The sequence below is a fragment of the Dendrobates tinctorius genome, unplaced genomic scaffold, assembly GCF_039654945.1.
Source record: "Dendrobates tinctorius isolate UK_male_01 unplaced genomic scaffold, ASM3965494v1 ptg000063l, whole genome shotgun sequence".
NCBI classification, from domain to species: Eukaryota; Metazoa; Chordata; class Amphibia; order Anura; family Dendrobatidae; genus Dendrobates; species Dendrobates tinctorius.
Genome location: NW_027361731.1, coordinates 22232462 through 22254594, shown reverse-complemented (window position 1 = coordinate 22254594; position 22133 = coordinate 22232462). Strand labels below are relative to the sequence as shown.

Below are 22133 nucleotides of genomic sequence, written 5' to 3'. Positions count from 1 at the left end.
AGGCTGGTTTCACATTTGCGTTTTTTAGCGCTGGAAAAAAACGCTAACCTGCGCATGCGTTTTTTCCCCTATATTTAACATGGGTGCGCATACCTGCGCGCTTGTAAGCGCATGTATGCGATTTTCATGCGCTGCGTTTTTTTGGGGTGTGCGATTGGATTTTCCAGACGCATCATGTTGCATTTTTTGGCCCTGCAAAAAAGCGCATGCGCACATATGCGCACGTTTTGCGCTAAAAATGGCCATTATAGCCTATGGATGCGCATATGTGCGCACTGGCATGCTCATGTAAGCGTTTTTTTGCATATGCGTTTTTTTTTTTTAACCATGGAATTTAGGGGTTTGAGTTAGAGTTAGGGTTAGTTAAGGGGGTTTAGGGTTAGGATTAGGGTCAGGGTTAGGGTTGGGTTTTGGGTCAGGGTTAGGGTTTAGTATGGTTTGGTTAAGGGTTAGGGTCAGGGTTAGGGTCAGGATTAGGGTTAAGTATGGTTTTGTTAAGGGTCAGGGTCAGGGTTAGGGTCAGGGTTAGGGTCAGGGTTAGGGTCAGGGTTAGGGTTAAGTATGGTTTTGTTAAGGATTAGGGTCATGGTTAGGGTCAGGATTAGGGTTAAGTATGGTTTTGTTAAGGGTTAGGGTCAGGGTTAGGGTCAGGGTTAGGGTCAGGGTTAAGTATGGTTTTGTTAAGGATTAGGGTCATGGTTAGGGTCAGGATTAGGGTTAAGTATGGTTTTGTTAAGGGTTAGGGTCAGGGTTAGGGTTAGGGTTAGGGTCAGGGTCAGGGTCAGGGTTAAGTATGGTTTTGTTAAGGGTTAGGGTCAGGGTTAGGGTTAGGGTCAGGGTCAGGGTTAGGGTCAGGGTTAGGGTCAGGGTTAGTTAGGGTTTAGGGTTTGGGTTAGGGTTAAGTATGATTTGGTTAAGGGTTAGGGTCAGGGTTAGGGTTAGGGTCAGGGTTAGGGTTAGGGTCAGGGTTAGGGTCAGGGTTAGTAAAGTCATGGTTTGGGTAGTGTGAGGGGCCACCTAAAAATGTTGGAAAAAAACGCAAACGCGGTAAAAACGCGCTAAAAACGCATACAAACGCATAAAAACGCTGCGTTTTTTTCATGCATGCTCATAAAAATGCTTGAAAAAAACGCAGCAGTTGTATGCTTATGTATGCGTTTTTTCAATGCGTTTTTTTGCGGGAAAAACGCGCTGCAAAAAAAAGCAAGTGTGAAACTAGCCTAAGGTGCCAGGATTGACACCTACCTCCACCAAAAGCCTTTGTCAACTAAATGTAACTCTACTGCCTTATTAATATCCTTTATTATTTATTTCCTTCACACTCTACATGAGATTTTAGATGATGAAGATATGATTCCCAGGAATAACATTTCCCACATTCTGAACATAAAAATGGTTTCTACCCTGTATGAGTTCTCTGATGTGCAACAAGCTTTGAACTCGAACTAAAACATTTCCCACATTCTGGACATGAATACGGCTTCTCTCCTGTGTGGATTCTTTGATGATTAAGAAGACCTGATTTCTCTGTAAAACATTTCTCACATTCTGGACATGAATATGGCTTCTCTCCCGTGTGATGTTTGAAATGTGTAACCAAATTTGACTTACGGTTAAAACATTTCCTACATTCTGAACATGAAAATGGCTTTTCTCCTGTGTGAATTCTCTGATGATTGAGAAGACCTGATTTCTCTGTAAAACATTTCCCACATTCTGGACATGAATATGGCTTCACTCCCGTGTGATGTCTGTAATGTGTAACCAAATATGACTTACGGTTAAAACATTTCCCACATTCTGGACATGAGTATGGCTTCTCTCCTGTGTGGATTCTTTGATGTGTAATAAGATCTTGTTGCTGGATAAAACATTTCCCACATTCTGGACATGAATATGGCTTCTCCCCTGTGTGATTTCTGTAATGTGTAACCAAATTTGACTTACGGTTAAAACATTTCCCACATTCTGAACATGAAAATGGCTTCTCCCCTGTGTGAATTCTCTGATGATTGAGAAGACTTGATTTCCTGGTAAAAAATTTTCCACATTTTGAACATGAAAATGGCTTTCCTCCTGTGTGAATTCTCTCATGTGAACTCAAGTTAGATTTTTGTTTAAAACATTTCCCACATTCTGAACATGAATATGGCTTCTGTCCTGTGTGACTTTGCTGATGCCTAAGGAAATGTGCTTTCTGGATAAAACATTTCCCACATTCTGAACATGAAAATGGCTTTTCTCCTGTGTGACTTCTCTCATGTGTAATCAATTGTGATTTACGTTTAAAATATTTCCCACATTCTGAACAGGTAAATCGTTTCTTCTCTGTGGGAATTATTTGATGTTCAGCATCACTTTTGCTGCTTTCATTTTGCTTAACAGTCTGTGATGAATCCAAATAGGTGACTGATTGAAAAGGCTCCGATGACTGATTTTTGCTCTGAAGGGCTGGAGGTATAGCTGGAATAATGGCATGCTTTTCATAGGTATCTGGTTTGACACCACAGTCACCTGCCAAGAATAAAACGGATTATTTTTTATTATAAATGTCTTATATTTTAGATAATTTCTATATACATAATTCTACACAACTCAAAGTATAATGAAACTATGACCTAAGATAGTGGTGAGCCACCTGTTCACAAATCCCATGGTACTGAACCTCTAAAGTACAATCAACAAACATAATACACAAACGCAGAAAAGTTTGAAGCAATAAAGGGAGGATTAAAAAAGCAACAGATAAAAATATACACCATAAAAACATGTGAGATTCTTAAAGGGGTATTCCCATCTCTGGTCAACTATCCCAATGTGTAGTAGGTGTAATAATAATATTAGAAAATATGTAGTGTAGTTCTTCTGACTGCCTATGCTGCTCACCCCATGTGCAGAGCATTGCATTAGCTTAGGTATTCATGGTTACTGCCACTGATATGGTGACTGTTAGTGGCCAGTGGTCATAACCATGGATACCCAAGCTACTGCAATGCCCTGGACATGGAGTAAGCGATATAGATAATTAGGAAAACTATACCACATTTCTAATTGGAGGTATTTGCTATTATTATTACACCTATTATATTTTGGGATAGGTTATTGGAAATGAGAGTACCCCCTTTAAGGCCTCCTTCACACGTCAGTGTGTCCGGTGCATGTGGTGACAGTTTTCATACATACCGGTGGCGACCCATTGAAATGAATTGATCTGCGCACATGTCAGTGTGTTTCCACGGACCGTGTGTCTGTGGGCAAGGCATGCTGACATGACGTTTTTTTAGCAGAATGGTCCACAAAACGTCTCGCACATGTGCACACTAATGACATATGGATAACATCTGTGTGTCATCATTGTGAAACGTACTGGCGCCTGGGAAGCAGCGGTACTGTTCGCGCTGATCCCCGGCTCTGGGTTTTGAAAACAGCTCACATCATTGTACCCTGCTCTGCCTATGATCAGCGCAACCAGGGAACAATGTTGAGAGTTGTATTCAGGCCCCGCTGCCTACATAATTTTACTGTAAGTCTAAAATAAAAAAAAAAAAAAAAAAATTGTACTCACCTTAACACCTAATCCAGTGAAGCCATGGTCACCTGTAAAGAAACAAAAATGAAAAAACAATATCACTCACCTGTCCAAAGTTGAAAGAATCCAAAGTGTCCCATGCCGTAATCAATCTGTGTGACATTTGCAAATCAGAATAAGCAGTGACCTGAGGTGACCACTCACGTTGAAAAGCTGGGTAGAATAACTTGTTCACACCCTGATTTCTCAAGGTGAACTGCGATGATCTCACTGAGGTCATCACAGTTCATAGGCCCACTCTTGCTGCAGGGAGTCATTTTCCCCTGCTCTTCAGCGGGAGTGGTTACCTCATAACTCTCCATCAAAGTCCATCACACCCAAAAGCACTACAAAAATTTGCCGGTGACTAGCTCATCCAACCTTTATCCACCGCTAATTACTCAAGATAGTTGGACCATCATTGTAAATAAGCCCCTGTACTTTGTGTCACTACCACCACATTGTAGAGTGTAAGCTCTTATGGGCAGGGTCATCAATATCTTTGCATTAATTATTGTATTATCGTTAACTTTGTTCTATATGAACTGTTGAATTGTAAAGCGCTGCAGAATATGTTGCTGCTATATAAGTAAAGATTATTATTATTATGAACAAATGTCGGACAGATTGATTACAGCGTTGGTAACAATTTTGGACCGGTGAGAGATATAGTTGTCTTACTTTTGTTTGTGTACAGGTGACAATAGCTTCAGGGGATTAGGTGTTGAGGGCTCGTACCCATTACCATGAAAAAAGAGTTCCGATTTCGGTCTAGAAAAGTAGGACGAATGTCATGAACGTGCCATGCGACTTTCATGCGAGTACAATCCAATTTTACACACCTAGCATTCGACTGACATCCGAATGCCATGTAATTGCCATTTGATTGCAATACGATTTTATCATAAACTTTGACATAGCGAATTACTCTGTCATTTACACATATTTTTCCAAGGAAATATACTTCAATAAACACATACTGTATATATTTCATGAAAAGCCGGCAATTCATCTGCCGCGTACAGTAGAATCACAGCATGACGTGACAGAATAGACCAGATAGATTACAAACAGTATATACAAGGTGGGTCCTTTATATGGATACACCTAAATAAGATGGGAATGGATGGTGATATCAACTTTCTGTTTGTGGTACATTTGTATATGGGAGGGGGAACACTTTTCAATAAGGGTGGTGACCATGGTGGTCATTTTGAAGGTGGCCATTTTGGATCCAACTTTATAAATGGCCCACCCCGGTGTATCCATCTAAATGGCCCACCCTATATGCATAGAATAGATAGATATAAAGATGTCAGTCACACATATAATTAGCACAGTGTGTGCAGCTTACTGTATGTGTATTTAATTAAATTAGTTTTTTCTGTAAAAAAAATTGCATGGGCTTAATTTTCATAACCAGCGGAGGTAAAGCAGATGGCTGTGGGCTGATGTTTACAGCATGGAAAGGGGGTAATACCCATGGAGCTTCCCAGGCTATTAATATCAGCTCTCAGTTATATAATTAGCCTTTACTGGTTATGAAAATGTTGGCCCGCTCATAAAAAAAAAAATGATGTAAAGTCCCCCTATAGTTAATAACCAGCAAAGGCTTGGCAGACATCTGCGGGTTTGTCACCAAACAGCACAGTGAGTATCTGTAGCTCTCTATACAGGCCCACTCACTGATTCCAAGATTGTAGACACCTGTGATGCTAATTAGCGGGCACACCTTGATTTAACATGTCTCTTGTCACATAATTTCATGAGTTTGATTTTTTAAAAATTCTATGGAAGCATGGTTGAAAAGCAATGTCTGACTTTAATTTGTTCATTTTCATAGATTTTTTTATGTTATTACTTTTGTCAGATTCAAGTTATTTCCGTCACCATTGTGGTTTTTTTTTTTTTTCATTAAACGAGGGGTGCAAAAATTTTGACCACGTATGTAATTACAGTAGAATCTGTGACTTCTCTGCATTTAGTGGTCACTACTCACCTGGGTAGTCATATGTAGGAATCTCCTCTTTACACCGCTCATCTCCCCTCACATATGTCTCTGTAGTATTAATATGGGTCAGATCTTCACCCTGAAACAAATATTGTAAAAGTCACAGACAGATGGAGAAGTCCAATCTATGATCAGCTCTAATCCTGCCATCTCCACGCTCTCATTACACAAGTATAAAACATATAATACTGGTGGATAAAACAAGACTGAGCACAAGACCTTCACAGCCGTCTACACATCATAGGGGAGATCTCATGGCACCTTCTCTCCATCTACCTGATGATCCTGAGGAGCATTGGGATCTTCTTGGTTACAGTTCTGTGGAAGAAGAGGACGGGGACATCTCTCTGGTGTTGTCCTCTTACTGGATAGATCTGGAGGAAACACATACAGGGACTGAATTCATTCTTTACATACAGATAATTATAGGCCGTGTGTATTTAGTCCTGTCTATTACCTGATGATGTGAGGGGCTGGGGAACCTCTATCATGACGTCCTTATAAACATCTTTGTGTCCTTCTAAATACTCCCACTCCTCCATGGAGAAATAGACGGAGACATCCTGACACCGTATAGGAACCTGACACATACAATGATACCGTCATCCCCCCGATCCCTTCATAGCGTTAATTTATAATGTCCCAGCATTCCCAGCAGTGTCACCTCTCCAGTCAGCAGCTCAATCATCTTATAGGTGAGTTCTAGGATCTTCTGGTCATTGATGTCCTCACGTATCAGGGGGTGAGGTGGAGGCCCTGTGATTGGGCTCCGGGGTCTTCCACATCCCTCAGACACAGGCTCCTGACAGCGCTCACTAGAGGTCTTCTTCACTACTGTGTAATCCTGGTTATGGAGAGACACATTAATAAATCTCACTACAGACATTTCCAGAGTCCTCACCTCTCCAGTTCTGTCCATCTGTTATTCCCATAGATAAGAATGATGTAATGTGACGTCATCAGAATCTCTCACCTCTCCAGTGAGACGGAAGAGGATCTCTAGGGTGAGGTGTAATATCCTCTCCGTCATCTTGTCCGTAGCCATTTGTTAAAGTTTAAAGTAAATCTTCTAGAAGATAATTATACCGATTGTATCTGCCAGGATCCTAAATGGAAGGAAGATCAGCTGATGAAGAATCATACAAAATACCATGGGAAAACAAGACACAGGAGCAGTGATGCTGGTATAGTGTAAGGACATGTGCACACCGTGTCTTTTCAGGTGGACACGTCCCGTAACCAATCCGAAAAAGTGCAAAAGTTGGAACATAATGCACAAAAATGAAAAACAACTCACTGTTCATAGCTTCAGTTTTTCAACTTCTATTAACCCCTTCAGGATTCTAAAGCTGCAAAACAGTTACAAGAAGTGACCTGAAAAGAGCAGATAAGACACTAAAAAATGGCATCTCAGGACCCTGTCCGTTCTGAGGACAAAAGACGGTGCCTATAGTGAGGTCACAGGACTCATTTTGCTAGGAATCCATGAAAAAAAGAAAAACAATTGACCAGAAAGACATCAATGTACAGTGTACGATACAGGGAGAAGAGATCTGTGAACTTGTCGGAAAATGTTCGCCAATCTCAAATTCGGATTTATGTTCCCAAGAAAAGTTTGCGCAGATTTCGGTAAATGATCACATTTCCAATAATGTTTTGTTAGGTGTCACAGAGTTTCCGCAACAGAAAGACAGACGACTACAGCATCCGATTGCTCCTACTCCTGTGCTGAAAAGCAGTTCTTTTTAATGGTGTTTATTTCTTTTGGCAGAACAGGGGTTAATCGACCATGTTGGAAACTCTGAACTCTCAACTGTGCTCGGTTAGCCACTATCATCCCCTTTATAATCTGGGTCCTGATTCAAAAACACATCAGAGCTAACATTTGTTTCATGGCTTAGGAGGCGAGGTGTTCACATGAGGAGGTTTGGAGGAGTTATCTGGGACTGTTGTGTGGTTTGTAAGTGTGGTAATTACCTTACCTCCTATACTTGGGCCTCCACTCCCCAATGCATTCCTCTGTTATAGGCGAGCAAATATTTGTATGCATGGTGTTTTCAGTTTACCCTTGTTTGTATATGTGACGAGCGTCAGCTTACGCTGAGTCGTTTTTCTTTAGAGTGGACCCTCTGGGTTGTGGCACCCACCCACCTAGGGTGAGCTGACCTTGTGAGGAACCACCCCCTATACAGGGAGTGTCAGGGGCAAGACCAAGGGGGTGAGCCACCACGACTGCTGGCACCAGACGGCCGGCTCAGGTAGACACTAGGTACGAGTGTCTGACGACAAGGATGAGCAGGAAGCAAGACAAGAAGTAAGTTCAAGGTATCTTCATTTAGACAACTGCAGGAACATTCAGTGCAAAAACGTGAGAACAAGCAAGCATGGCAGGGTGCGTGCGTGGGCACGCCAAGGTCCATAGTATGGTACATGCCAGGTGGCACGCCTGGGTACAGGCAAAGGCACAATGACATCGGACTCCGGATAGCTGGCAACGATCGACATGATCAGGGCATCAGGCTTAGGACATTAGCTCCAGACATCAGGCCGCAGTCATCAGGCTCACGATCTCTGGCAGCGATCGGCAGGTTCCGGGCATCCGGCAGGCAAACCAGGGTTCAGGCAAGGCAGCACGACAGATCTCCAGGCATGGTGCATGTGAGGGAACACGCCGAGGTCCAGGGCAGGATTCCAGGCAGGGTGCGTGCTAGGGGGCACACCAGGTTCCAGGGCAAGGTGCAAGGCAGGGTGCATGTGTAGGGGACACACCAGGGTTAAAAGCAAGGTGCAAGGCAAGGTGCATGTGTAGGGGACACGCCAGGGTTCAAAGTTCAACAAACAGGACAGGGTGCGTGTGTAAAGACACGCCAAGGCACAAGGTACAAGGCAGAGTCCTGCGCATGTAGAGAGACACGCCAGGGTCAGGTTCAAGGCAGAGTCCTGCGCATGCAGAGAGACACGCCAGGGTCAGGTTCAAGGCAGAGTCCTGCACGTGCAGAGAGACACGCCAGGGTCAGGTTCAAGGCAGAGTCCTGCGCGTGCAGAGGGCACGCCAGGGTCAGGGTTCAAGGCAGAGTCCTGCACGTGCAGCGAGACACGCCAGGGTCAGGTTCAAGGCAGAGTCCTGCACGTGCAGAGAGACACGCCAGGGTCAGGTTCAAGGCAGAGTCCTGCGCGTGCAGAGGGCACGCCAGGGTCAGGGTTCAAGGCAAAGTCCTGCGTGTGCAAAGATACACGCCAGGGTCAGGGTTAAAAGCAAAGTCCTGCGCGTGCAGAGGACACGCCAGGGACAGAGTACAGGCTACGACCTGTGCGTGCGAGAGGGCACGACAGGGGACATGGCAAGACCTGCGCATACTTTTACAGAAGCACGGGGAGGTATGCCACGGGGCAGGCGAGGGCCTGCGCGTGCTAAGAGAAGCACGGAGAGCACAGTGCAGAGACAGCGTGAGTGCAAGGAAGCACAGAGAGCACGGCTGGGGCACTGGCTAGCTGGACGGGCTGCAGCACAAACAGGCAGGCAAGACTCCAGCGAACTCGACTGGGGCATAGCAAGCGACACAGCTGTCACTGACCGAAGAGCAAGGCTGAGGAACAAGCAGGCGGGCACGGCTAGGACGGGCACAAGCAGGAGGCTAGGAAGGCCAGGCGCATGCAAAGGGCACACGAAGAAACAAGGCAAGGCTAGGCGAGAAACAAGGCAAGGCTAGGTACAGAACACTTGAGCGGAACGTAGGCAGAAAAACACAGAGCCAGGTCAGAGAAAGAGAACAGAGCTAGCAGCGGAGCATAGGCAGAAGACCAGAGCTGGGCCAAGGCAGAGCCTACGGACTAGACATAGACATGTGCAAGAGAGCACCAAAGGGCAGAGTACGGAAAATCAGGCAGAGACAAGAAACATGAGAAGTACTACAAGGCTCAGAATAGCAAAGACCAGACATGGTGAACCAGGCTAAGGCAGAGAACAGAGGAAGTACTACAAGGCAAAGCAACACAAGACATGGCACGAGACAGGAGGCAGAGTACAAGCACAGAGCGTGTGCAGAGACGCACGACAGGGCAGAGTGCAGGGGCACAGAATACAGGGAGCGACCGAGCAGACCAAGCAGCCATGCAGGGAAGCAACACAATACTCAGGCTCCGACCATAGGAAGGGGCGGTCTGATATAGCACCATAGCACCTGCAGTTCCGGGTCAGGATCAGGGAAGGACTTCCGGCTCAGATCCTCCAGGATCATAGAGAGCGTTGCTAGGTCAGAATGGGCTGAACCATAGAGGTCACATGATCAGGGGTTCCACGGTTAAATAGAGGATTGCAGAATCAGACAGTGCTGGAACATAGGAACGGTCACATGATCAGGGGTTCCAGGAATACATAGAGGATTGCAGAATCAGAGAGCACTGGAAGGTTACCTAGCAACAGCGTGCAGCCATGAGGTAAGGCGCGCGTGCACACTGCTCCAGGCATCTTGCAGCACAAAACCTAACGGTCATGAGAATTCAGTACACATGCACACCGCTCCAGGAGTCATGCGGCATACCAGACATGGCGGGCATGATAGTTTGGTGCTCGTGCACACTGCTCCAGGGATCATGCAGCATAACAGACATGGCGGGCATGACGGACATGACAGGCATAACGGACATGGCGGGCATGACAGACATGACAGGCATAATGGACATGGCGGGCATGACAGTATAGCCTTGTTTGTTGGTTTGGTGTACTGCGGTGCACTGTAGCACCCCTCTTCCCTGGGTGGGGAAGAGAACAGACCGAGGGGTAACTCAGGAGGTAAGGCAAGGGTGGCTGCCCCGGCATATTCACCTTCAGAAGTATCCAGGGAATAGGGTGAGCTAGGGCACCCCCTAGTGTTAGGGACAGTGAAGCAGCTCCTTGTCAGGTGACCCGGGACAGCTGAGTCGTGACATTAGGACTTTGGCTAGGTTTGGGGGGCGGGTTGGTGTTTGATGAGGAGAAGGACTCAGGAGATCCCATTTGCTAATCTAAATTATTATGGCTACTAGTGTTGTGCAGGCAACAGACAACATTTCCTACTCAAATTTATTTGGGCTAACACTGAGTTGCAGTCAGGACTCCAGAGGTCACATTTACTAATAAAAGTCATTTGGGATAATACTCTGATGCAGGCACTAGTCAACATATTAATCTTTTGTGCTAATTCTGTGGTCTAGCCACACTATATCAGCCAGTAACTAATGATTATTAAATTAGTGACAGGTGACATACAGGTTGTCATGATCCATGCTGGATCAGGACATATAATAAGCACAGGTAACCTTTTTTTTTTCCTAAGCTGTGCTTAAGGTTGGTTTTTGCCCCCAGTGGCCATTAGGATTATTGCACTGTGGTGTCGTTTGTTCTAAGTTTGCCCCCGATGGTGGTGAGAGTCATTGCACTCTAGTTTCTTTAGTTAAGTGCACATGATTATAATGCAGGTGTGATTGCTGGCTCTGCTATAAAAGAGTCACAGGTGTTGCAAACAGTGTTGGTGATAGTGTTCATTTCAACCATCCTTGGTGGAGGAAGGAGCTGGTGTCACGCTCACCTGTTGCAGTTGTAAGGAGTGGCGTGACAGGCGAGCGTCAGCGGGCCCTGAAGCTGCTGGGACTCCAGGGGAAGGTAACTCTTGGTGGCCGGGCAGGGGCGCTGTATCTGAGAGCAGAATAACGGTCACAGGACCTGTGGGAGGGGAGGAGCGATGGAGATGAGCTCAGTGCCCGCAGGACCTTCCACCATGTGACCGCACGTCAGAGGAGGGGGCGGGGCTTACACCCAAGACGCAGTGGTGACAGGCAGGGGATTAAACTATACAGGAGCTGAGCAGCAGCGATAGTCAGATAACGCAGGGGGTCATACACAGATCTAGCAACGCAGTACAGACACAGAATGGCAGAGAATAGTTGGGTAAAGCAGAGGGTCAGACACGGGTCGGGCAACGCAGTACAGAATAAGGAAGATAGAGAGCAGTCAGGGGAAGCAGAGGGTCATACACGGGTCGAGCAGAACAGTACCAAATCAGAAACCGAGAGACGTAAACCAAGTCCAAAACAGATTATACACCAACCAACGTACAACAACAGGCAAGAGGCATTAGCGATGCAGGGTCGGGCACACTCAGGTTAGGAGTATAAACGACAGGGAGGGGTGCTCACCTGAAGCTATAAAAACCCTCCCTGGCGTCAAAGAGAGGCTCTCCCTATTAACCCCTGCAGCATATGTCCAAAAACCTGAATAACTCATGACAGTACCCCTCCTTCAATGGGGGGCCTCCGGACCCCCAGGCCTCCCCGGGTATCGCGCATGATACGCCCTGACCAGACGATCTGCGTGCACTGACCTGGCTGGTACCAATGATCGATCCTCTGGTCCATACCCTTTCCAATGGACGAGATACTGCAGAGAACCACGAACCCATTGAGACTGAACAATGTTTTGAACCTCGAATTCCAGATGGCCGTCCACTGATACCGGGGGCGGTAAAGATGTGGGTTCTTCACCTCACCGACCCTACAGGTTTGAGTAAGGATCTATGAAAAACGTTATGCAATTTCAAAGAAGACGGAGGGAGCAAGCGATAAGCCACCAGGTTAATTACCTCAGTTATCACATAGGGACCAATCAATTTGGGGCCCAACTTCGCGGACGGCAGTTTTAAAGTTATGTTTCGTGTCGAGAGCCATACCTTATCCCCACAATGTAGGGTCTGACCCGGACCCCTCTTATTATCAGCAAAGTGTTTGTACTTTTCCTGCGCCTTCCCAATACTTGCTCGAACCTTAGCCCACAGATCACCAATCTGGCTGACTGAATCTTCGCCCCCCGGACAGTTTGAATACAAACGTGAAAATTCACCAAAATGCGGGTTTAATCCCACATTAATGAAAAAGGTGACCTACCAGTGGATTGATTAATCTGATTATTAAAAGCAAACTCTGCCAAGGGCAATGCGTCGCACCAGTCATCTTGCAATGTTGAAGTCAAACACCGGAGGATTTGTTCCAATGACTGATTGGTGCGCTCCGTTTGTCCATTGCTCTCCGGGCGGTATGCTTTCGAGAAAGACAGCAAAATCCCCAACTTTCTACAAAAAGCTTGCCAAAATTTTGCTATAAATTGTGTCCCCCATCGGACACAATATTAGTAGGTACCCCATGGAGACGAATTATTTTGGAAAGAAAATACTTTGAAAGAACCTCGGCCGAGGGTAGCTTGGCCATGGGCACGAAATGTGCCATTTTTGAGAAGCTATCCACGACTACCCAGATCACCGTGTTACCCCGGGATGGAGGGCGATTGGTGATGAAGTCCATGGATAGATGAATCCATGGTCTTCTCGGAATTGGTAACGGTACCAATTCCCCGGCCGGCCGGAAATGAGAGCTCTTAGAACGGGCGCAAACCCCACAGGCTGTGACATGTTCCTTAATTTCTGCAGACATACATGGCCACCAAAATACTCTTTTTACTGCCTCACATGTGGCCGCAATACCTGGGTGAGCACCCAACTTAGAGTCATGAAACTCCCGTAACAACTCAAAACGTAAATGCTGTGGTACAAACAATCTATGAGGAGGTTTGGCCCTTGGAGCTAAAGATTGAGCCCCCACAAGCTTCCGCTCCAATTCTGACGATAGCTCAGCTATAACCACCCCGGGTTGAAGAATGGATGACAGTGGCTCGGGGGCAGACAATGGTTCAAAACTTTGTGACAAAGCTTCCGCTTTCACGTTCTTAGATCCAGGCCGGAAGGTAGTAGAGAACTGAAATCGAGAAAAAAAAAAAAAAAAAAAAAAGTGACCACCAGGCCTGTCTGGGAGTCAATCTTTTTGCTGTTTTAACGTATTCCAGATTTTTGTGGTCAGTGATGACCGTAATCGGACGTTCTGCCCCCTCCAAAAAATGCCTCCATTCTTCAAACGCCAGCTTTATTGCCAGGAGTTCCCTATTTCCCACATCATAGTTTCTCTCCGCTGGAGAGAATTTTTTGGAGAAAAATGCACAGGGTCTAAGATTGGTCAGAGTAGCTGGTCCCTGAGACAAAACAGCCCCCACCCCCACCTCGGAAGCATCGACTTCCACAACAAAAGGCAGGGATGGATCAGGCTGTACCAGTATCGGAGCAGACATAAAACAATTTTTCAGAACCAAAAAAGATTGTTTGGCCGGGAGAGACCAATTTTTGATATCGGCCCCTTTACATGTGAGGTCGGTGAGGGGTTTCACCATCTGTGAAAAGCCTCTAATAAATCTCCGATAATAATTTGCGAATCCCAAAAAGCGCTGAAGACCCTTTAGGTCCTGAGGTTGAACCCACTCTGCAATGGCCTGCACCTTTTTGGGATCCATCCGAAACCCCTGTGGAGAAATTATAAGCCCTAAAAAGGTTAGCTCCTGAACAAAGAATGTACACTTTTCCAACTTGACCAACAATTGATTCTCCCTGAGTCTCTGAAGAACGGTTTTCACATGTGATAAATGAGAGTGTTCGTCAGTTGAATAAATCAAAATATTGTCTAAATAAATTACAACAAAGCGGTCAATTAGGTCCGCAAATATTACATTGATGAAGTTTTGGAAAACCGCTGGAGCATTAGCGAGGCCAAATGGCATCACAAGGTTTTCAAATAACCCCTCAGTAGTGAGAAAAGCAGTTTTCCATTTGTCTCCCACTTTTATTCGTATCAAATTATACGCCACCCTAAGATCTAATTTGGAGAACCACTTTGCTCCCGAGAGTTGGTTGCACAAATCTGGAATCAAGGGTAAGGGATATGCATTCTTGATGGTAATTTTGTTGAGTTCCCGAAAGTCGAGGCAGGGACGCAGTCCACCATCTTTCTTTTTGACAAAGAAGAACCCTGCTGCTATCGGGGAAACTGAAGGTCTAATATGACCTTTACAGAGACTTTCTGCTATATAATCTTTCATTGCCAGACGCTCGGGTCCTGACAAATTAAATAGACAGGCTTTGGGTAATTTGGCCCCAGGGATCAGGTCAATGGTGCAGTCGTAGGGCCTGTGTGGGGGTAATGCCTCGGCCTCCCTTTCGGAGAACATGTCCTCAAACTCCTTCAGGTATTCCGGAATACCCTCCAGACAAACAGAAGACTCAAAGACAGGTTTTTGCGGTGGAAACACAACACACAGTTTTATAGGAACAGTCAACACAATTCGGGCCCCATTTAACAATAATTAATTTCTCCCAATCAATTACCGGGTTGTGCCGTTGAAGCCACGGCATGCCCAATACCAGCCCCTCGGGCAAATTCTCTATCACAAAACATCTTATGTCCTCAACATGGGAGGAACCAACCTGTAAAACGAAATTATTGGTAACATAACAGATACCCAAATGGGTGAGAGGGGAAGAGTCAATGGCTACGATTTTCAGGGGGGTCTCCAACCTGACTGTCCCCATCTTGACCCTGGAGACAGTGCTGGAACTGACCAAGTTCAGGGATGAACCGCAGTCCACCAAGGCTGTAGAAATAGAACGATTATTGTCTACCACCAGTTCGATATTAAGCAAAAATTTAGGGCATGAGGAAAAAAGTACCTGAGGGTCTGGGCAGCCTCCTCGATCACTACCCAGACCTAGTAGTTTCCCGACGGCTTGGCAGGCGCCGGACAAGATGGGCAGTCTCTCCTCCAGTGTCCTGATTCCCCGCAGTAAAAACATAGTTGTTTATCACGCCGACGTCTCCTCTCCTTTTCTCTGATCGAGGTGGTGCCAATTTCCATGGGCATAGAACTGGCCTCCACCTCCTTGCTTCCAGAGAACAAAGATGTTTCAGAGTGCATCACTCCTTTGGCTCTCAGCCGGCGATCCATCCGTACCGCCCGGGTCATAGCCTCGTCCAGAGTATCGGGAGGCGGGTGCAGGGCCAGAGCGTCCTGAAGGCGTTCCGACAGACCCCGGAGCGCAGCATCATCCCAAGTGACTTCAGCTGACCACCGCCGAAACTCCGAACAGAACCACTCCGCAGAGTGCCGACCCTGACGTGCACTCATCACCATGTCCTCCGCCAGTCATACGTTCGGGTGCTGTATGTGCTAGCGAAAATGCCCAAGCTTGAGGGGCACCCCGTAGCAAGGAAATCACTACCCCTACCCTTTGAAATTCTCCCCCAGACGAACGGGGCCTCAGGGAGAATAATAATTTGCATCCCTCCCGAAAAGCCCTGAACTCCTTTTTGTCTCCGGAAAAGAAATCAGGTAATTTAACCAGAGATTCAGGGGACGTGAGGGACACATCCCTATTCTCAGGAGCCATAGCCCCTTGCACAGTAGTGACCAGCTGTTGCTGAGTGTGGGCCAGGCTGCGTTGTTCCACATTCATTTTTTGGAACATTTGTGAAAGCTGCTTAACTTGCTCCGACAGTGCCTGCATTGGATCCATGAGGATAACAAACTTTTTTTTTTCCCTAAGAGAAAAAAAAAAAAAACTGAAACGGTCATTTATAATGTCACGCTCACCTGTTGCAGTTGTCAGGAGTGGCATGCAGGCGAGCGTCAGCGGGCCCTGAAGCTGCTGGGACTTCAGGGGAAGGTAACTCTTGGTGGCCGGGCAGGGGCGCTGTATCTGAGAGCAGGAAAATGGTCACAGGACCTGCGGGAGGGGAGGAGCGATGGAGAGGAGCTCAGTGCCCGCAGGACCTTCCACCATGTGACCGCACGTCAGAGGAGGGGGCGGGGCTTACCCCCCCCCCCCCCCGAGCCGCAGTGGTGACAGGCAGGGGATTAAACTATACAGGGGCTGAGCAGCGGCGATAGTCAGATAACGCAGGGGGTCATACACAGATCTAGCAACACATTACAGACTCAGAATGGCAGAGAATAGTCGGGTAAAGCAGAGGGTCAGACACGGGTCGGGCAACGCAGTACAGAATCAGGAAGATAGAGAGCAGTCAGGGGAAGCAGAGGGTCATACACGGGTCCAGCAGAACAGTACCAAATCAGAAACTGAGAGACGTAAACCAAGTCCAAAACAGATCATACATCAACCAACGTATGAGAACAGGCGAGAGGCACTAGCGATGCAGGGTCGGGCACACTCAGGTTAGGAGTATAAATGACAGGGAGGGGTGCTCACCTGAAGCTATAAAAACCCTCCCTGGCGTCAAAGAGAGGCTCTCCCTATTAACCCCTGCACCATCTGTCCAAAATCCTGAATAACTCATGACAGCTGGAGTGCGTTCCTTGCAGCACGGTCTTAGCCCTGTTGTGAAAGGAGTCATAGGGGATTTCCTTGTAGTTCTGACAGAGCTTGGTGGCAGCGAATCAGGAGGAGAGCTGAATGTTTGTGGTGGACTCTGTTGCCATGAGCAAGTGCAACAGAGTAAAGCTAAGTGGTGTTTCCCTGTTTGTGTTTTTCCTTAGTGTGTATTAGTACAGCAGTGGGGCCAGTGCCTGCGCCACCCAGCTCCCTAGCAAGGGATAGGTGTAGGGTGTGCTAGGGCGACAAGTTCCTGATCGGGGCCCGGTGCGGAGCCGGCATAGGGAACGTTAGGAGCGCTAGGGACACTGACTCAGGTGAGTGCAGGAGGTCTCCATGTCCCCTATCGCAGGGCCCACCGTTGTAACTGTTTTCCTTCCCTTTGTCCTGTTGTTCTAGTTACCGGTCTGCTGGTCGCGTCACACAGGACGGGTCCACGTGACATTATCACAAACCTAACTTTTTTTTCTGCTGAGCAATGGACCCAGTTCAGCCCTTTGCCCAATTGCTGCAGACCCTTACTAATGAGATTAGGGGGCTGTGCGGAGGGTTGGTGCGACAGCTGCGGCTGTTGGTGGGCTCTGGGGGCTTGGTCCAGAGACAGGCTCAGCCAGAACCCAAGATATTCCTCCCTGACAGATTTTCTGGAGGGAGAGATCAATTCTTGGTGTTTCAACAAGCCTGTAAATTGAATTAAAGGCTGCGCCCTCGTTCATCAGGGAGTAAAGAGCAATGGGTGGGAATCATTATGTCCCTTCTTAAAGGGGATCCCCAATCCTGGGCCTTCTCCCTACCGGACGATTCTCCATCTTTAGAGTCCGTGGACGAGTTCTTTGCGGCTTTGGTGCTTGTGTATGGGGATGCTGATGGCGTCGCCCTGGCGGAATCTCGAATCTGTAGGTGTAAACAGGGAGCCCGGGTCGCTGAGGAGTACTGCTCAGAGTTTAGGAGATGGGCCACTAATACTCAGTGGAATGACCCTGCACTTAGGAGTCAATTTGTGCAGGGTTTGTCTCCAAAGTTGCAGGATACTCTGGTGCAGTACGCCGCCCCCAGGTCGCTGGAGGCCGCCATGTCCCTTGCCATCCGGGTGGATAGATGCCTTAGGGAAAGACATATACAAAAAGTGCCCCCTAAGGTCCTCGCTAGGGAGGAGGACCCACCAGTGCGGATGGAGGAACCCAGACAGCCCGGTGTTGTTGATACAAAAAAGCGGGTGTCTGCGGCTCGTCGTGGTGGGGGGTATGCTTTTCCTGTGGGAAGCCTGGCCATTTTATGAGAGCCTGCCCAGTTCATGCCTGATGAAGCCATGCAAGTAGGAGGAGCTAGTTTGTTTTCGGAGCTGCCTACGGTTCTGGGAGTGGTGTCGGCATGTTTGTACTGTGGGCAGACTGGTCATGTCCTGAAAGCTTGCCCATTGCGCGACAAATTATCTGTGCCATCTGAGAAGCTGCATTCCCCTGGTCGCTTGGAGGGAGGTGACCAGGGAGTATACATTTCCTCCATTTTGCCCTCCCAAAGTACCATGTCAGCAGAGGTTTTGGCTGGCGGGGTACCGAAGGTGATACCGGTGTTTGTGAACAGCGGAGCAGGAGTCAGTCTGGTGGATGCTCGCTTTGTCCAGACTCATGGTCTGAGGTGTAGGACGCTAGCCTAGCCTATCAGTGTCCGGGCCATAAACTCTGTTCCACTGAGCCAGGGGAGCTTGACCAAGGTCGTAGAGAATATCCATCTGCGTATAGGACATCATGAGGAGTCCTTGTCATGCTACGTCTTGGAGGGAATGCCAGTACCTATTGTTTTAGGCCTCCCTTGGCTGAAGAGACACAACCCGGTAATAGATTGGCGGGCGAGGGAGGTGGTCAGCTGGGGGCACTCGTGTGAGGGCTGCTGCCTAGGAACTACTGTCTCTGCCGTCTCTCTTCAACGGACCCCTTCCTCTCCGGTGAGGGCAGCAGATGTGCTGCAGGAGAGTAGGGGCAAGTCTCAACCCTCGCCATTGGCCAACCCTGGGAGGTGCAGACCTCGTGGTGGAAGGGGTTGGAGGGTGGTGTACACCTTGGTGAGGTGCGGGGGTGTGAGTGTGGTGATACAGGGGGACACCTCTGTGGTCAATCCCAGAAAGTTCTCCAGGTGGTGAAAAACGAACGAGTGGCAATAAACATTCAGGTCCGGACCTGTGTATGGGTGGCCACCAAAAAACATCCAGTGGAAGTGTGTTGTGGAGTGTTACCAGCTCATACCAAACATACACATACACAACCCGTTCCCCAGGTCAGAGCTTTGGAGATGTGTGTTGCCTCCAGAAGATATGTTGCCAATACCAGCGGGCTCGTTTCTCATCAACTTGACATGCAGATAGTTGCTGGGGTGAACTCTGGGTCTGGGCATCCCCGCTGTAGGTGGTTCCCTGATGGGGAGCGGTCTTGAGGGTCCAGAGGCCCCTCATTAAGGGGAGGGTACTGTCATGATCCATGCTGGATCAGGACATATAATAAGCACAGGTAACCTTTTTTTTTCCTAAGCTGTGCTTAAGGTTGTTTTTTGCCCCCGGTGGCCATTAGGATTATTGCACTGTGGTGTCGTTTGTTCTAAGCTTGCCCCCGATGGTGGTGAGCGTCATTGCACTCTAGTTTCTTTAGTTAAGTGCACATGATTATAATGCAGGTGTGATTGCTGGCTCTGCTATAAAAAAAAAAAAAAAAGAGTCCCAGGTGTTGCAATCAGTGTTGGTGATAGTGTTCATTTCAACCATCCTTGGTGGAGGAAGGAGCTAGAGAGCGTTCCTTGCAGCACGGTCTTAGCCCTGGTGTGAAAGAAATCATAGGGGATTTCCTTGTAGCTCTGACAGAGCTTGGTGGCAGCGACTCAGGAGAGCTGCATGCTCGTGGTGGACTCTTTTGCCAGGAGCAAGTGCAACAGAGTAAAGCTAAGTGGTGTTTCCCTGTTTGTGTTTTTCCTTAATGTGTATTAGTACAGCGGTGGGGCCAGTGCCTGCGCCACCCAGCTCCCTAGCAAGGGATAGGTGTAGGGTGTGCTAGGGCGACAGGTTCCTGATCGGCGCCCGGTGTGGAACCGGCATAGGGAACGTTAGGAGCGTTGGGGACACTGACTCAGGGGAGTGCAGGAGGTCTCCACGTCCCCTTTCCCTATCGCAAGGACCACCTTTGTAACCGTTTCCCTTCCCTTTGTCCTGTTGTTCTAGTTACCGGCCTGCTGGTCGCGTCACACAGGACGGGTCCACGTGACACAGGTCTTGGCCTAGAGTTGTGAAACAGCTAGTTAAAAGAGGGGAAGGGTACAGCCAACATGAGTGGGAAAAAGTAAGGTTGTGGTGGAAGGGGGAAAAGGCTTGGTGTTCAAAGTTTACTTGGGGTAGGTTGTAATGTTGCTGAAAGCTCTACTGAACAAACATCGTCCTATCCAAAGACAACTGACAACTTGTGTTACTGGACAGAATACTCAACTCCCTTTCTTTTGCAGCCACACAGTGGTACACCTTGTAAATGAGGGCCAGAAACAGCATGTGCTCCAATAGATGGCAAGCGTTGCAATAAGTGTCCTCTCTCTCCACCTTAACATGACACACAGTACAGGGCTCAGAGTTGGCACCAGAATAACCCTAGTTTGTCCCGAAACCTTAACTCTCCAACCGCCCAACCCACCCAGAGTACTAATCGTATAATTGAATGCATGGATGAATGGGGCAGGGTCTGTGGCAGGGCTTGGACCAGCATTTCTAGCCTAAAAATTGATCATTAACAGGTGGATGAGTGACAGGTGTAGGCCTGATGCTCTGAGAGCCCTGCCAAATTCAGGCAACAAACATGTGGGAGACCCAACATTTCCAAAAATTAGGGGCAGACACCACTAAAGTGTCATCAATTTCCCCAGAGTAGAAATTGTTTAATGAGGCTCTGACACTCCTTCCTCGACAGGCAAGCCACCAGATGAAGACACCTTAAGAAGCTCCATTTTTCCACTTTTTGCATTGGCAGTGGTGCCCCTGGCACAGACAAATAGAAATGTGGCCTCGGTCAGGGGATTTAAATATGGGAGGATAGAAGAGAAAATAGCTTTGTAAGCAGATGACGTGCTGCTCTTTTTGGAGGACTCTGGAGATTCCTTGTTGGGTGTGATGAACATTCTTAAAACATTTGGGCTTAGTCACTAACTGGTAGAAGTCCAATATTATGGCAGTTGATGGGGAGGATGAGCTCATGTTGGGGGGAGAGGGTGCAAAACTAGCGGTGGTTCAGAGATTTAAATATTTGGGTGTTCAGGTGTCGCTTCCACTTTCTAGTTATATTGATCTCAATCTTATTCCACTGTTGGGGAAATTCAGAAACAAAATAGGGACATGGAGCAGATTGCATATCTCAGTGGTGGGGAGAAATAATTTGATCAAGATGATTATAATGCCTCAGCTACTATATGTGTTACATAATGCCCCTATCTGGATTCCCAAAAGAAGGTTTCGTACCATTAGTTCCATTTTCAGAGATCTGGCTTGGGGGAAAAAACAGGCAAGGCTTCGATTGGAAATTCTGCAGAGACCTAAGGATGAAAGGGGCTTGGCACTTCCGAACCCTTGGATTTACTATCTAGCTGCGCAAGGTCAACATATGAGGGGCTGGAGAGAAATTGATAATATGGGTTCAACACAAAGGGTCTTGGCACATGTTTTAGATAGGAGACTACTGATCCAAGGCCTGGAAGCAGGGGGCTTTAGGAAATTAGGACTGATCTACCCCACTTGTTTACTGATCCATAAGGTGTGAGAGGAAATTAAGAAGATTAGGGCGGTAGAATCCCTAACTGATTTCTCTCCAATATGGCAAAATTATAATCTACCGGAGTTTGTGTTACCACCCACCTTTCGTGACTACCTCTTTCCTCATAGACTGTAAGCTTGCGAGCGGGGCCCTCATTCCTCTTGGTATCTGTTATGATCTATGTGATTATTGTTATGCTGTAATGTCTATTGTCTGTACAAATCCCCTCTGAAATGTAAAGTGCTGCGGAAATAAATAAATAAAATTTATTATTATTTGTCAAAATGGGGGACTTTAAAATTTGGAAGGGTTTGGGAATATGTTACATTGGCCAGGTACAGGACAGGCAGGAGTTGTTACCTTTGGAAAAATTACAGGAGGTTTATGGACTGCCGGAGATCTGTAGGTTTCAGTACAGGCAATTAAACCACGCTTACCGAACTCAGAGTAAAACAGTTAATATGAGGGTTCAGGCGGATATTCTGGTAAACTATGTTTGTGCAAAAGGGGGAACGAGAGGTGTTGTTTCAGGTATAAGGTAT

At 47.3% G+C, this 22133-nt stretch overlaps 1 pseudogene; it reads right to left on the bottom strand.

The window, feature by feature from the left end:
- Window positions 1–1285: 1285 nt before the first annotated feature.
- The window catches only part of LOC141094356 (uncharacterized), a 118830-nt pseudogene continuing 97982 nt past the window's right edge, over window positions 1286–22133 (bottom strand).